At 36.2% G+C, this 15,447-nt stretch overlaps 1 non-coding gene across 1 annotated transcript; it reads left to right on the forward strand.

Moving 5' to 3' along the window:
• The first annotated feature begins 607 nt into the window (after positions 1 to 607).
• Positions 608 to 679, forward strand: TRNAP-UGG (transfer RNA proline (anticodon UGG)). The gene has a single exon. It is a non-coding gene; the product is annotated as a tRNA-Pro (tRNA).
• The last annotated feature ends 14,768 nt before the right edge of the window (positions 680 to 15,447 follow it).

Here is a 15,447-nt window from a genome sequence, read left to right on the forward strand (position 1 = left end):
AAAGGATATTCAAATGGAGTGAAGTGAAAATGTTTGCTTTCTCCAGATAACCACATAAGCTTAACTAACTGAAAACAATAACTTTATTTTATTACAGAACAATTTTATTAAAAAAGGCAAGAGATGCTGACCAATATGGGAATAAGAAGAAGAATACAAACGGAAACCAACTAAACATGGTCAAAATGAAAATTGTACTAAATCATAACAAACAATATTTGGTCAACCACGTACAGAGAGATATAAAATCACCCACTGGGATTCTGGCAAGGTAGGTATAGAGGGAGTTAAGGGGCAACAATTGTATCAAATGTTTAACAAAAATAAATACTTTTACGTTAGTAACTACTGCATTTTACAATTATTAGTTATCCATATAGATGTAAACAATTGCATCACTATCATTTAAGTGCCGCTGACAGTGAAGCCTGTCAAAATGCTTGCCAACACAGATAATATCGGTAGAAAATATATAATATTTCAAGTGGTTTATTGAAAAAACCCAAGCAAAAAGATTCAAATAATTAATTAAAAAATTAAAAAAATAAAAAAAAAAATTTAAAAAACTTTTATTGAATGTATTATTTGTGGAAATATAATATCAAGCGGCTCAATGGTCTAGGGGTATGATTCTCGCTTTGGGTGCGAGAGGTCCCGGGTTCAAATCCCGGTTGAGCCCGACCAGTTTTTTGCCATATTTTTAGTAGTCTTAGAAGATAATTTGTCGAACAAAACCTTTAGAAGGGTGTCTGTTCTTAGAAGACCTTAAGAAGCCCTTCAATCCATAGAAACCCTTAGAAAATCTTTTCTCCATAGAAGACCTTTAAAAAATCTTCAATCCATAGAATACCATAACACTGTGCGACACGAAAAAAATTAACCACATTCTGACACCGCAGCGTGATAGAAGACGAAAAATAAGAAGACACGTGTCTCGGCGTTTTTCCCTGTTACTTCGAATTTCGCGGTTATGGGCCCCCAAAGACCTGAGGCCTTGATGTCAAAAAGGACCATTTTGTCAGGCTCATATCTTCTAAACCGCTAAGAATTTCGATTTACTCGTGGAGGCAAAGCTGTAGCTCTCATCTTAAAGAATAATAATTGTGAAGACATAAAAACCATTCAACCTTATCTTCAAGGTCAAAATCGTTAAGGTCAAGTTTCCGTTATAATTTTTTCTCAGATTTTGGCCTACAGATATCAAACCGATCAAAATTGAATCAAACAACCAACTACAAAAATGTACCTTAGATCTCAGTAAACAACTTTCTAGAACATACGAACCCTGTAGAAATGGTTCTTAAAGGTCAAAATGGCAAAACAAATGCAACTTTTATTTTCTTCTTTCGGTTTCTGCTCCATAGAAATTAAACCATTAAAAATTCAAAAAACATTCAACCACAATAATGTAGCGAATATATCAGTATATAACTTTGTGGAACATCAGAGCCCACTACGAACTGTTCTTAAAGGACAAAATAGCAAAAAACTTTAGAAAATATTCGATTTTTATACTTTTTTCTCCGATTCTGGTCCATAGATACCGAACCGTTCAAAATTCAAAAATAAAATTAACTACAAAAATGTACCTAAGATCTCAGTTAACAACTTCCTAGAACATATGAACATTCTAGGAACGGTCCTTCATGTTCAAAATTCACTAACAATTATATTATGGTTAATGCTCAGGTCTGGAAATAACAAACTGTTCAACACTCTAGAAAATTTGAAAGGTTTGTTATTTACGGACCTGACCAGTAAAGAATGGGTAAAACTAATGGAATTTTGAGCTTAAAGGGCCGCTCCTAGAATGTTCATATGTTCTAGAAAGTTGTTAACTGAGATCTTAGGTAAATTTTTGTAGTTGCTTGTATTCTTGAATTTTGAACGGTTCGGTATCTATGGACCAGAATCGGAGAAAAAAGTATAAAAATCGAATATTTTCTAAAGTTTTTTGCTATTTTGACTTTTAAGAACAGTTCGTAGTGTGCTCTGATGTTCCACAAAGTTGTATACTGATATATTCGCTACATTATTGTGGTTGAATGTTTTCTTGAATTTTGAATGGTTTAATTTCTATGGAGCAGAAACCGAAAGAAGAAAATTAAAATTGCATTTGTTTTGCCATTTTGACCTTTAAGAACCATTTCTACAGGGTTCGTATGTTCTAGAAAGTTGTTTACTGAGATCTAAGGACATTTTTGTAGTTGGTTGTTTGATTCAATTTTGATCGGTTTGATATCTGTAGGCCAAAATCTGAGAAAAAATTATAACGGAAACTTGACTTTAACGATTTTGACCTTGTTTCAGAATGTGGTTAATTTTCCATGACACAAAAAATTACACACAGTTTAATAGAAGGTCTTTTGTCCATAGAATATCCCTAGAAGATCCATAAAAGACCTTTAGCACGTCTTTTGTGAATAAAAGGCCGTTAGAGGACATTCTGTCCTCAAAAGTCCTTTCGAAGGTCTACGATCCATAAAAGACACTTATAATGTATTTTGTCCACAGAAGACCTTTAGAAGTTTCTTTTATCCATGCAAGACATTTTGTCCACAGAAGAAAGTCTTTTGTCCATAAAGGACCTTTAGGAGGTCTGTTGTCCATAAACATGTTTTAGAAGGACTTCTAGATGACCTTTAGAAAGCCTTTTATCCATATAATACCTTTAGAATGTATTTTGTGCATAGAATACCTTGAGAAGGTATTCGTCTATAGAAGACCCTTAGAAGGCCTTTTGTCCATAGAAGACCCTTATAATGCATTTTGTCCCTAGAAGACCCTTAGAAGGGCATTTGTCCATGGAATACCTTTAGCAGATCTTTTGTCTATAGATAATATCTTATGTCCTCAGAAAATCTTTAGAAGTTCCTTTGACCTTAGAAAGTATTTTGTCCGTAGAAGACCTTTAGGAGAACTTTTGTCCATAGAAGTCCTTTAGAAGGTCTTCTGTCCTTCGAAGACATAGAAGACTTTAAGAAGGTTTATTGTTCATAAAAGACCTTTAGAAGATATTTTGTCTATGGAAGACTATTGGAAGGTCTGTTGTCCATAGAAGACATCTAGAGGGCCTATTGTCTATAGCAGATCTTTAGAATGTCTTTTGTCCATAGATAATCTTTACAAGATATTATTTCCATAGAAAATCTTTTGGACGTCTTCAATCCATAGAAGACCCTTGTAAGTTCTTTTGCCCATAGAAGATCTTTAGAAGAAATGCTGTCCATAGAAGACAGCAATATAGACATTCTAAGCTTAAAAATGTTCCTAATTGCGTTACCAAAATTGGTGAAATGCTTGTGATGTTGAACAAGACGCTGGGATATCCCAATTTCCAATTTATGGAATTTTATTTCCATGTCATATATTTCTGCTTCTGCTCAATATATTCCAAGGAGAGAGCTTGATAATGAAACTAAACCATCTGAGCTTTAAATTATTACAAAATGTGGCATTTATGGTAAAATATCAGAATTATTGCAAAAGGTGCTAAACTATCACAATTTTAATATATTGAAGTTTTTACTTTAATGACAAATACCCCCGCTTCTATTTAGTGTATTAAAGACATGTAAAATTCTAATCAAGAAGACCAGTAAAGCTATCAATCAGTACCAGGTAGATGTCGACAGTAGTCAAACATAAAATTCAATATTAATTATTTTGGTTCAGTTCGCTTCAAGTCATTTGGTATAAAAGCCAGATAGGTGAAAACTTTAGTATATCCCTAAACGAAATGTTTACGGGTGAAAATCGTATGCACAGGGGTAGTGGTGTAGGGTATAACATAGTAGGCGCCGTCCCGACCATAGCCTTTGCTCACTTGTTCGTTTTTTTGTGTTTTGATTTTTCTCATCTATGAACATTGTAGATTCAGAATTCGCAAACTTCCCAAATTCCAAAATTCTAGAAAATCGAAAAGTACAATCATTATTAAAAATTGATTTTAAATATTAATAAATAGCTGATAAAATAACAAAAAAATTAAAAAAAAAATATTTTTAAAATTGGACCAATATTAGAGAAGTTGTGAGTATTACTTTGTACATAGTTTTTAGAGAACTCGACATTTTCAAGGCGCGATATTTCTGGAATCCGTTAGTCAAAAAAACCTGAAACAAGTAAAAAAGTATCAGTCGGCTTTGCCGACAGAGATATACCCTCAGGCTGTGAATATTGAAACTATTTTTTCCCAAAATACGTATTTTTGGGCGTTTGAACCGAAAAAAATTTTGATTAGGATTAAAGATCAAAAGTTTTGCCGAGGAGATACTAAAAGGAATGGATCGACATTGACCATTATGGAAGTGGATCTCCAGCCACAACACATGGTGCCATAGGGGGTTTTTACACTCTTCGGGCTGTTTGCTCAAGAAGTATGGGCTTGCCCCTAAAAAACTTTTACCATCGTAATTGAGGTAGCGAATGCAAGTTGCTTCAACAAAAATCAATGTGATTCGATAGCAGGTCTTAAAGTGAACTTATCCGAAATTTTGTGTTGGAGGTACCCGAAGGAGTGGACCGATTGAGTCCATATTGAAACCTTATTTAAGTCTGGTACATATTTCACGATGGGAAAAGTATGGACCAAATCGGTTACACCCTTCATGAGTTATCGTAGGAACAATTTTTCCGAACATTTTTGAACTTTAGTGGGGGAGGTACCTGAAGGAGTGGACCGATTTGGCTTATCTTCAAACCTAAACTATGTTTGGACAAAATATTACTAAGGACAAATTTTGGACCGAATCGGCAGATCCGTTCGAGAGTTATCTTGCGCTCCAACCACCTCACACGGTGTCACAGGGGTTTTTTTTGCAACTTTCAGGCTATTTTCTCAGGAAGTGTGGACTTGCCCCTGATGAAACTTGTACCGTTGTATGAAGGGCAGTGAATACAAGATGCTAAAACAAAAATCAAAGCGATTCGAGAGATGGCCCTAAACTGAACTTTTCCGAAATTTTGTGTGGGAGGTACCCGAAGGAGTATATTAAGTCCATATTGAAACCTTATCTAAGCCTGGTACACATTTCACGATGGGCAAAGTATGGACCAAATCTGTTACTCCCTTCAAGAGTTATCGTGCGCACAAAATACCGAAAATCGGGAGGTACCGTACTATGGGGGCTATATGAAGACGTGGGTCTATACCGACACATTTTAGGTGGAAAGTTTTAATACCAAATTTCACCCATGTTGGCGGGATATTAGACCACTACCATCAAAATACTAGAAATCCGGAGGTACTGTTCTATGGGGCTATATGAAGACGTGGACCTATACCGACAAAATTCAGGTGGAAAGTTTTATACCCCCAACGAAGACTAAATACCAAATGTTAGCCATTTTGGAGGGATGTTGAGGCCACAACCTTCAAAATACCAGAAATCCGGAGGCACCGTTCTATGGGGGCTATATGAAGACGTGAATCTATACCGAGAAATTTCAGGTGGAAAGTTTTATACCCCCAACGAAGGCTAAATACAAGTTTCAGTCATTTCGGTGGGATATTGAGGCTACAACTTTCAAAATACCGAAAATCGGGAGGTACCGTTCTATGGGGGCTAGAAACGTAGACCTATACCGACAAATTTCAGGTGGAAGGTTTTATACTCCCAAAGAATTCAAAATGTCAGCCATTTAAGTCTGATGTTGAGGCCACAACCTTCAAAATATCGGAAATCGGGAGGTACCGTTCAATGGGGTCTATATGAAGACGTGGACACATGAGGACAAATTTCAGGTGTAACGTTTCATACCCCTAACGAAGACTTAATACCACATTTCAGCCATTTCGGTGGGATTTTTAGACCACAAATCCTTGTATATATTTTTGCAGATGGTTCTATGGTAATGATCGTATGCAAGATCATTTTATGCAAATATGTAAAAATATTTCAAAATATGCACGAAATGCAAAATATGCAAACATTTCTGGACCTTATTCGTTTTATTTTGTGATAAAACAAGTTTCTGTCTAATCAGATTTTCTCTACGACCATCCTAACCATATATGCATTTGCATAGGATTCCGCTGTCTACTTATAAAGAAAAAAATATTTTAAAATTTCTTATTTTTTGCATTGATAAAATGTATGCATATTTCAGTAACGGCATTTGACATCCATCCGTAGATGCACAATAATTTCTAAAATTTGTTTTTATTTTCGCGGAAAATCAAAAAAAAAAAAAATAAAAAAATTTGGAAGAATATTTTGGATTGCTTGAGTGGAGTATTTGGAAGAATATCTAAATTATACTACCCCAGGGTCCGTATAAACCTCTTAAATATAAATTAATAAAAAAAAAACGTACAGCAACAACATTGGCTTTATAAATTGAATAATGTAGCAACAACAAAAGAAAAAAACTTTTTTTTAAATATTATTCCAAAAATATTTTTTGGTTCAATTAGGAAAATCAGAAACAAATATGTGGGAGTTTTCCAACTATTTCGCTGAAATCCCATACAATAATCTGATAACTTTAATGATAGGAACTTTAGAATAATATTGAAATTACAATCATTCAAAGTCGGTTGATGCGCATCCGATTTTGGAATCAATCTTTGGTGAATCAATATTTTTAAATATCTACACAGAAAACAATAATTACTGCATTTCAGGAATAGTGTTCATAAAGTCTTGCCAAGGTTAAAATTTCTGCATTTTATGAACGCCTTTTATAAAGCAAAACAAGTGAGCAAAGGCTATAGTCGGGACGGGGCCGACCATGTGAAACCTTACACCACTACCCCTCTGCATAAGCTTTTCACTGGTAAACATTTCATTTAGGGAATATAATCCGACTACCACCAAACATAATATTCCCTTTTTCTCTCTGGGACCCCCATAAGCAACCAAAATTTCGTGACCATCCGATCAAAATTGCGACCTGTAACGCAATTGCAAAAAAATGGAAGAATTGGATGCATTACCCATTATTGTGGTATCTCACTTGTTTGGCCACCTACCTACTATACTCCAATGTAAAGGTAATATTTTATTCTTCCATTAACAGGCTTTACCGTTGGAATACCCCTACTAGAAGCCGATGTATTCACAAAGAATAAAACTTTGAATTTGTCTCCTCATACGTTTTTCCCCATTCCGACCCCTAAATATTATCCGACTATCACCAAAAGCAATAGGCTTTTTCTTCTGTGGGGCCACCATCAACCCCCAAAATTGCGTGGCGATCCGATCAAAATTGCGACATGTAGCGTGATTACAAAAAATCGGAAAATGGAAAGTATTACCGACTATTGCGATATCTCTGTTGTTTGACCACCTACGACAACCTACTTTACATATTTGTAAAGGTGATATTTTCTAAAATCAATAGGCTTCTTCCCCTCCGGGACCCTCATCAACACCCAAAATTTGGTGACGATCCTATCAAAATTGCGACCTGTAGCGTGATTACAAGGTTTAGATGGACGGACGGACGGACGGACGGACACACATAGCCAGATCGACTCAGCTCGTCGAGACATTCATTTTCATTCATACTAATGGGTCTACGACCATTATTTCGATGCGTTACAAACTTTTTGGCCAAAACCGACTTATAATACCCTCCCCACATAGGGCTTTCGGATGGAAATAAGAAACTGCACATGTATCTTATGTGAGGTATGTTCCTGTACAATATGAAAAACTACATCTCGAACGAAAATATGTAAAAATTCTTGAAATATTTTTTTTTGTATACAGTGTCTGCAATATTTAGGATTTAACCGTTGCCCATTTGCTCCATGCCTTTTACCATCTAAATACTTTAAATTAAACATAGATTCATCGGAAGACAGCAAAGTCCTCCATTTTTTACAATCCAGTTCAAAGGGGGATTGGCGAATTCCAGTCTGACTCCTTCATTTTTGTCGATATGAAAGGTTTTTTTTTGCTGGCCGTCGACTGAATGAGCCGGCGTCTACCGTTCTTCTGTGAATCGTTCTTTTGCTAATTTTTAAATCTAAGCAATTTTGTATTGGACCAGAGATGCTGTAGCATCATTTTTGAATGCATATGAACAATATCGGCCAATGTTTTGGTATAGCCCCCTTAGAGCGGTACCTTCCGAACTTTGGTACTTTGGGTATTTAAGCCACATTTCCCTACTAAATTAGCTGTAATTTGGTACATAGGGTTCCTATTGGTCACAAAACATTTCCAACAAAAATCGTCGACCTGCGTCCACGTAAGGGTATAGTCCCCATATAACTGCACCTCCCGATTTTCAGTATTTTGGAGATTTAAGCTAAATTTTCCGAAAAGCAATTATTTCGCCTGCAATAATTAATAATTTAGTATCCTCTATGCTTAAAAGATGTGCTTGTGTCATCCAGAATAGAGTATTCGCAACGAAATATTGCTTTCAATAGCTTTTGTTGTACCTCAAATTGGGAGGGTGCTTTAGTTTTGTCCGCTTAGATTTGCGACCTAAAATGTTTTTTTTTGAATTTTAACTTTTGTTTATTAAATTCTGAATTTCTTATTTTTGTGTTTCCAATAATACAGATATAAATAAATAAAAAAGAAAAATAAAAAAATAAATTTATAACTTTGTTTTCTTAAAAAAATTATCATTTAAAAAAAATGTACTGAGGGGGTGCTTTAGTTTTGGCCAACACTGTATAAGAGATATTATAGCCGTTAGACCCTTAGAAGATCTTCTGTTCATAGAACACCTGTGGAAGGTCTTATGTCCGTAGATGGCCTTTAGAAGGTCTTTTTTCCATAGAAGACCCTCAGAAGGTTTTAGGTCCATATAAGGTAGTTTGCCCATAGAACACCTTTGGAAGGTCTTCTGTCCCCAGAAGGTCTTTCGTCCATAAAAAATCTTTAGAATGTCTTTCGTTCATAGAAGACCTTTAGAAGGTTTTTTTTTGCATAGAAAACACTTACAATGTAATTTGTCCATAGAAGACTTTTAGGAGGTCTCGTGTCCATAGAAGATCTTTCCCATAGCAGTGGGAAGGATTTGGTTTTGTTTGCAAGTGAAGTTGCTTAAGTTTAGGTAGTGCCAAAGAAATTCTCGATCAGTGTTTCTTTGCACACGTATCTATTTGAGCGGGCAATTGACACTTGTGTATAAAAAGTTTTTTGTTGAAAAACAAGGAACAAGGGAACTGATGAAGATCTGTGGCGAGATTTGAAACTATAGTCTTCCCTGCCTTACTCCTTGGTAAACATCGCCAATTTTTTCCCACTAATAAATTAAAGTTGTTTTAATAAAATATTAAAACAACGACTATGGGATTAAGCCTGACTATTTTGAAAAACAAAAAAGCAATTTTTTCGTAAAAGACCTTTAGAAAGTCTTTTGTAATGAGTATACTGACTCTTAGCAGGTCTTCTGTCTTTAAAAGACCTAAAGAAAAAATCTTTAGATGGTCTTTCGTCCATAGAAGACCTATAGAAGGTATTTTTTGCATAGAAAACACTTACAATGTAATTTGTCCATAGAAGACTTTTAGGAGGTCTCGTGTTCATAGAAGACCTTTAGGAGGTATTTTTTCGTAAGAGACCTTTAGAAAATCTTTTGTAGTAAGAGACCTATAGACGGTTTTTTTTACCTAGAAGACCTTTAGAAGGTTTTCTGTCGATAGAAGACCTTTAGAAGGACTTCCAGCCATAGAATACCTTTAAAAGATCTTTTGCCATAGAAGGCCTTTAGAAAAGGTCTTCTGTCCATATTAGACCTTCAGATGATTTCTGTCAATAGTAGACCTTTAGAAGGTTTTTAAAAAATATATTTTGTCCATACAAGGCCCTTAGAAGGTTCTTTGTCCTTAGACGACCTTCAACAGGTCTTCGTTTCTTAGAGGACCTTTAGATGGTCTTAAGTCTATAGAAACCCCTTAGATGATATTTTGTCCAAAAAGCCTCTGGTCCACAGAATATCTTTAGAAGTTCCTTTTTTCCATAGAAAACCGCTTCCTTACAATATATTCTGTCCTTAGAAAACTACCGTCCTTAGAACGTCTTTTGTCATTGAAAGGCATTCCGTCCTTAAAAGTCCTTTTAGAAGGTCACATGTTCTTAGAAGTTTTTAAAAGGCTTTCGAGAACCCTAAGAAGACAACTATTGTACGATTTTTAGAAGATTTTCTGTTTATATAAGACCTAAAGAAGTCCGTCTGTCTGTACAACAATGTTATAACATGATTTGTCTATAGAAGACCTTTCAAAGGACCTTTTTCCATAGAAGACAGTCTCTGGCCATAGGAGATTATTAGGTGTTTTATTTATAAAAAACATTAAAAAAATCTTTTGTCCATAAAATATTCCTTTTGAAGGTCCATAGAAGGCTTTTAGAATGTTTTCCATTCATTGAAGACCTTTTGAGGGTCTTAAGTCCATTAAATACCTTTAAAAGGTCTTCTGTCCAGAGAAGACCGTTATAGGGCCTAATGTCAATGGAGGACCTTTAGAAGGTCTTATTTTCTAAGAACACCTTTAAAGGGTATTTAGAAAGTCTTCTGTCTTTAGAAAACATTTAGAATAATATAAATTATTCCTCATTAAATTCCCAAATTAAACATTTCCATGAAAATCTCTTTCTCTGACAGAAGATAACAACCGAACGAACGGACCACCATTAAAATTTGTGGTTAATTCAAGCGTGTAAAGTGATTAGCTTGGTGGACCAAACAGTAAAAAGGATAAAACGTTTGCTGCTGCTGGTGGCCTTTGGTCTCCTACAAAACAAATCACCCAAATCAGTTTGTTGGTTGGTTTTTGGGGAATATTTTATTGCAATAAAAATAAGTGAATAACCAAAATATCCAAACCCCCTCCACAAATAAATACAAAATTATTCGCAACGGTTTTGCAAAAGCAAAACAAAAATCCAATAATGTAAACGCAAATAATAAACTGGCGCTAACACAATAAACCCACACGTTAGCCGCAGAGAACATGATGAAGGCAATATCCTTTCAAACAGTGGGAAAGATACATACGTCACACACACATACATATGCACCCTTAGTCAACGAGATATCCACATAAAGATTGTAATAGACCTTTTTCGCAACTTCCTTTGCCAGCGGGTGCTACTGACGATACATGTTCGCAGTTTGCTTTTTGGTGGACTACAGGAAAATGACAACACAACCCCAAAAACAGTTAAATGAAAAATAAAACAATGATTACGCCGATAATGATACTACAACACATTCTTGGTCAAATATTCACACACACCCAACATGATGGAGTGGAGAGGGTTGGGGGGTACAAGAATCATCGGATGTTATACTTTTTATATTCGTTGTTTTTTATTAGCCTTAACCCGTCATCAGGGAGCTATGAAATTTCCACATATTTACTCTACATTCGAATGCTGGTGGTCAGCTAAAAAAAAGGAAAGTAGGACATTAGGGTGGATTAAGGATAATTGATGTAAATGATTTTTAGATCAAATGAAAGACATAAATTTTACCACAACTTTGTTCAGTGGGTCAGCAAAAAAGGACATTAATATCAAAATCTCTCTATGAGAGAGTGATTGACGCGATACTGTGGAAATAGGGAATAATGTGTATAATGCGGATATTACCCTCAGTGAAGTAACTACATAAGTTTGGCCAATTTTCTATCTCACACCCATTAAATTCCAAGAGCTACGTACATTATCTAAAGATTTTCTACTTAACACAACATTGAATATACCCTAATGTTTATATACTCCGTACAATTTAGACATAGTCCTGATAGTGATACTCCCATTTTATGGCGACTGGTGATTTTAGCCCCCTTTTTTCCTCTTCTCCAATCTCCTAACACCAAAACATGGTGTTTACGATTTGTTCGTTTTTATCTTTTTGCTAAAATGTTTTTTTTCTTGTTTTCCTCATGTTCTTGCCATTGCCTGTTGTTATTGTTAAGTATGTCGGACTCTGTCACTGACAAGAGAGTACAACTCCCTCGGGTGCTATCACAGCCAATTAGGAGTATATATTTCCAAACTCGAAACAGTGCTTAGTTATGCAAATACGGTTCGAATAACTGACTATTCGGATGGTTGGTTGGCTAGCTAGCCATTTAAGGCCTTAAGGACATTTTATTGTCAGGATACTAAACATATCTTTAAAGTTGTACACATCATCATCTCATTTCAATAGCCTTACCCCTATAAAAACTTCCCATTCGATATGTTTGTTGCTGGTTGGCTGTATGCCGCTGGAATAGATATTATAAAATTAGTGTAAATTGCTCCATTTTTCCAAAGGATGTAATGGCATGACAGGTTATAAAAGAAAAATAATATTTCATTAGTTAATATCCTTGAATGAAATTTATACGGCAGGCAAAAAGAAAGCAATCCATGGCATATTGACAAACGAAGTTATGCTGATGCTTATGCGATGGGGGGATGAAGGAACGCATAAACATGTGTACATGTATGGAAGCATGTGTGTTTTGAATATGCGAAAGGATACACATTGACGTTATCAATTAAAGCAGGAATTTTCAATTTCCGCTGAAATTTTTCATATTCTCATTACAATGATAGGAGTATTGGAAGAACAACGATATGCGCCGAGGTAACTTATTTAAATGTCGTGTATATCACATTATTCTTACGGGGATAGAATGGATAAGGATTTGTGATATTTAGACATATGGATAATGCACGAAAAGGGCATGTAGCACTTGAGTAAACTTGTATGACATTTGAAAAGCTTTCATTAAAAGCCTATAGCACTTATCTTCTATATTCGAAAAGTCTTCTTAAGTTATTTTCTGGACAGAAAACCTAATAGGTCTCTACTATGGACAAAAGACCTGATAAGGTATTCTATGGCGAGAAGCCACCTTTTAAGGTCGTCCAAAAACAATAGACTTTTGAAATGTTTTTTTTTTTTGGTTGTTGTTGTAACAGTGTTTTATTATTATGTTTGTATGTTCGTTCTCCTGTTCAATCTGGCTCTGGGTCTATCTCCAGTTCCGGGTCTATCTCCAGCTCACCTATATACTAGAGATGAGCTCTAAAGCTCACCTATGTATATACTATAGATGAGCTCTAAAGCTAACCTATGTATATACTATAGATGAGCTCTAAAGCTCACCTATGTATATACTATAGATGAGCTCTAAAGCTCACCTATGTATATACTATAGATGAGCTCTAAAGCTCACCTATGTATATACTATAGATGAGCTCTAAAGCTCACCTATGTATATACTATAGATGAGCTCTAAAGCTCACCTATGTATATACTATAGATGAGCTCTAAAGCTCACCTATGTATATACTATAGATGAGCTCTAAAGCTCACCTATGTATATACTATAGATGAGCTCTAAAGCTCACCTATGTATATACTATAGATGAGCTCTAAAGCTCACCTATGTATATACTATAGATGAGCTCTAAAGCTCACCTATGTATATACTATAGATGAGCTCTAAAGCTCACCTATGTATATACTATAGATGAGCTCTAAAGCTCACCTATGTATATACTATAGATGAGCTCTAAAGCTCACCTATGTATATACTATAGATGAGCTCTAAAGCTCACCTATGTATATACTATAGATGAGCTCTAAAGCTCACCTATGTATATACTATAGATGAGCTCTAAAGCTCACCTATGTATATACTATAGATGAGCTCTAAAGCTCACCTATGTATATACTATAGATGAGCTCTAAAGCTCACCTATGTATATACTATAGATGAGCTCTAAAGCTCACCTATTTACTATAGATGAGCTCTAAAGCTCACCTATGTATATACTATAGATGAGCTCTAAAGCTCACCTATGTATATACTATAGATGAGCTCTAAAGCTCACCTATGTATATACTATAGATGAGCTCTAAAGCTCACCTATGTATATACTATAGATGAGCTCTAAAGCTCACCTATTTACTATAGATGAGCTCTAAAGCTCACCTATGTATATACTATAGATGAGCTCTAAAGCTCACCTATATACTATAGATGAGCTCTAAAGCTCACCTATATACTATAGATGAGCTCTAAAGCTCACCTATATACTATAGATGAGCTCTAAAGCTCACCTATATACTATAGATGAGCTCTAAAGCTCACCTATATACTATAGATGAGCTCTAAAGCTCACCTATATACTATAGATGAGCTCTAAAGCTCACCTATATACTATAGATGAGCTCTAAAGCTCACCTATATACTATAGATGAGCTCTAAAGCTCACCTATATACTATAGATGAGCTCTAAAGCTCACCTATATACTATAGATGAGCTCTAAAGCTCACCTATATACTATAGATGAGCTCTAAAGCTCACTTATATAGCTTCGATGGGATGTAACCACAGATCCACTAGAGTTAGATGAGTAGGTTTGGCGGGGCAGTTGAATAGGTGCTTAGTATCGTGCGGGCCCATGCCGCATACTGGTCAGATGTCTTGCACGGTGCGATCCATTTCCGCCCAATAGAAATTTAGGCGACTGCAATATCCCGAGCGTAATTGAGCCAAAACTACACTGGTGTGTCGTGGCAGCTGCCGCTATTCAGCTGCGATATACGGGGGATGTACTCCGATGACTGCATTCACACAATAATTGCTTATGGTCTCAGCAACTGTGTGAATGCTGTGCAAACCTGCCTGATAGGCCTGTTGATCTAGATGTTCTCTCCTATATTGTTGGACCTCCGTCTCTAGAGCATGAATATCCTTCTTGATATGCCTGGGTGTATCGGTGGCCAGCAGATGGTGATTGGGATGGCACTCACGGTAACAACCGAGCAAGTACTGCAACGATAGCATCTCATTACGTTGTCGTACTGGAAGAATCTTTGCCTCCTCATGTAGATGATCCACTATAGATTTGAGGAGGCACCCTGTTGCTGTTCTCAGGGCGGCGTTCTGACAAATTTAAATCTTATTCCACTGTGTGTCATATAAATTCGGGGACCAAACTGTCGCCGCATAGCTTATCACAGACCGACCTATCGCTTTATACGTGGTCAACAAGGTTTCTTTATATGCACCCCCAAGTGCTGCCGGCTAGGGACTTGAGGACCTTGTTCCTACATTTCAGTTTATCGCAGATAGCTGCGGCATGCGCGGACGACGTGAAAGTGGTGTCGAATGTGACCCCTAGAATTTTGGGGCAGTTTGTGGTCGGAATTCTGCTACCATCGACCCTGATATTCAACTCTCTTCTATACTGCGCCGTCCATGTGGTGAACAGAGTGGCCGTCGATTTAGTGGCGGATATCTGCATATTCCTCGCGTGGAAAAAGGTGGTAAGATCGGTTAAATAGGAGTTCAGTCTCTCACACATGTCATCAGGATAGGTACCTGTCGCCAGGATCGTACAATCATCCGCATACGTTACGATCTCAATGCCGTCTGGAGGGGTCGGAATACAGGAAAGGCAAAGGTTAAACAGTTCCGGAGATATAACCCCTCCTTGTGAAACTCCCTGTTTCACTCTACGGGC

The sequence above is a fragment of the Musca autumnalis genome, unplaced genomic scaffold (assembly GCF_047663935.1).
Source record: "Musca autumnalis isolate F117 unplaced genomic scaffold, ASM4766393v1 scaffold_1, whole genome shotgun sequence".
Taxonomy (NCBI): Eukaryota; Metazoa; Arthropoda; class Insecta; order Diptera; family Muscidae; genus Musca; species Musca autumnalis.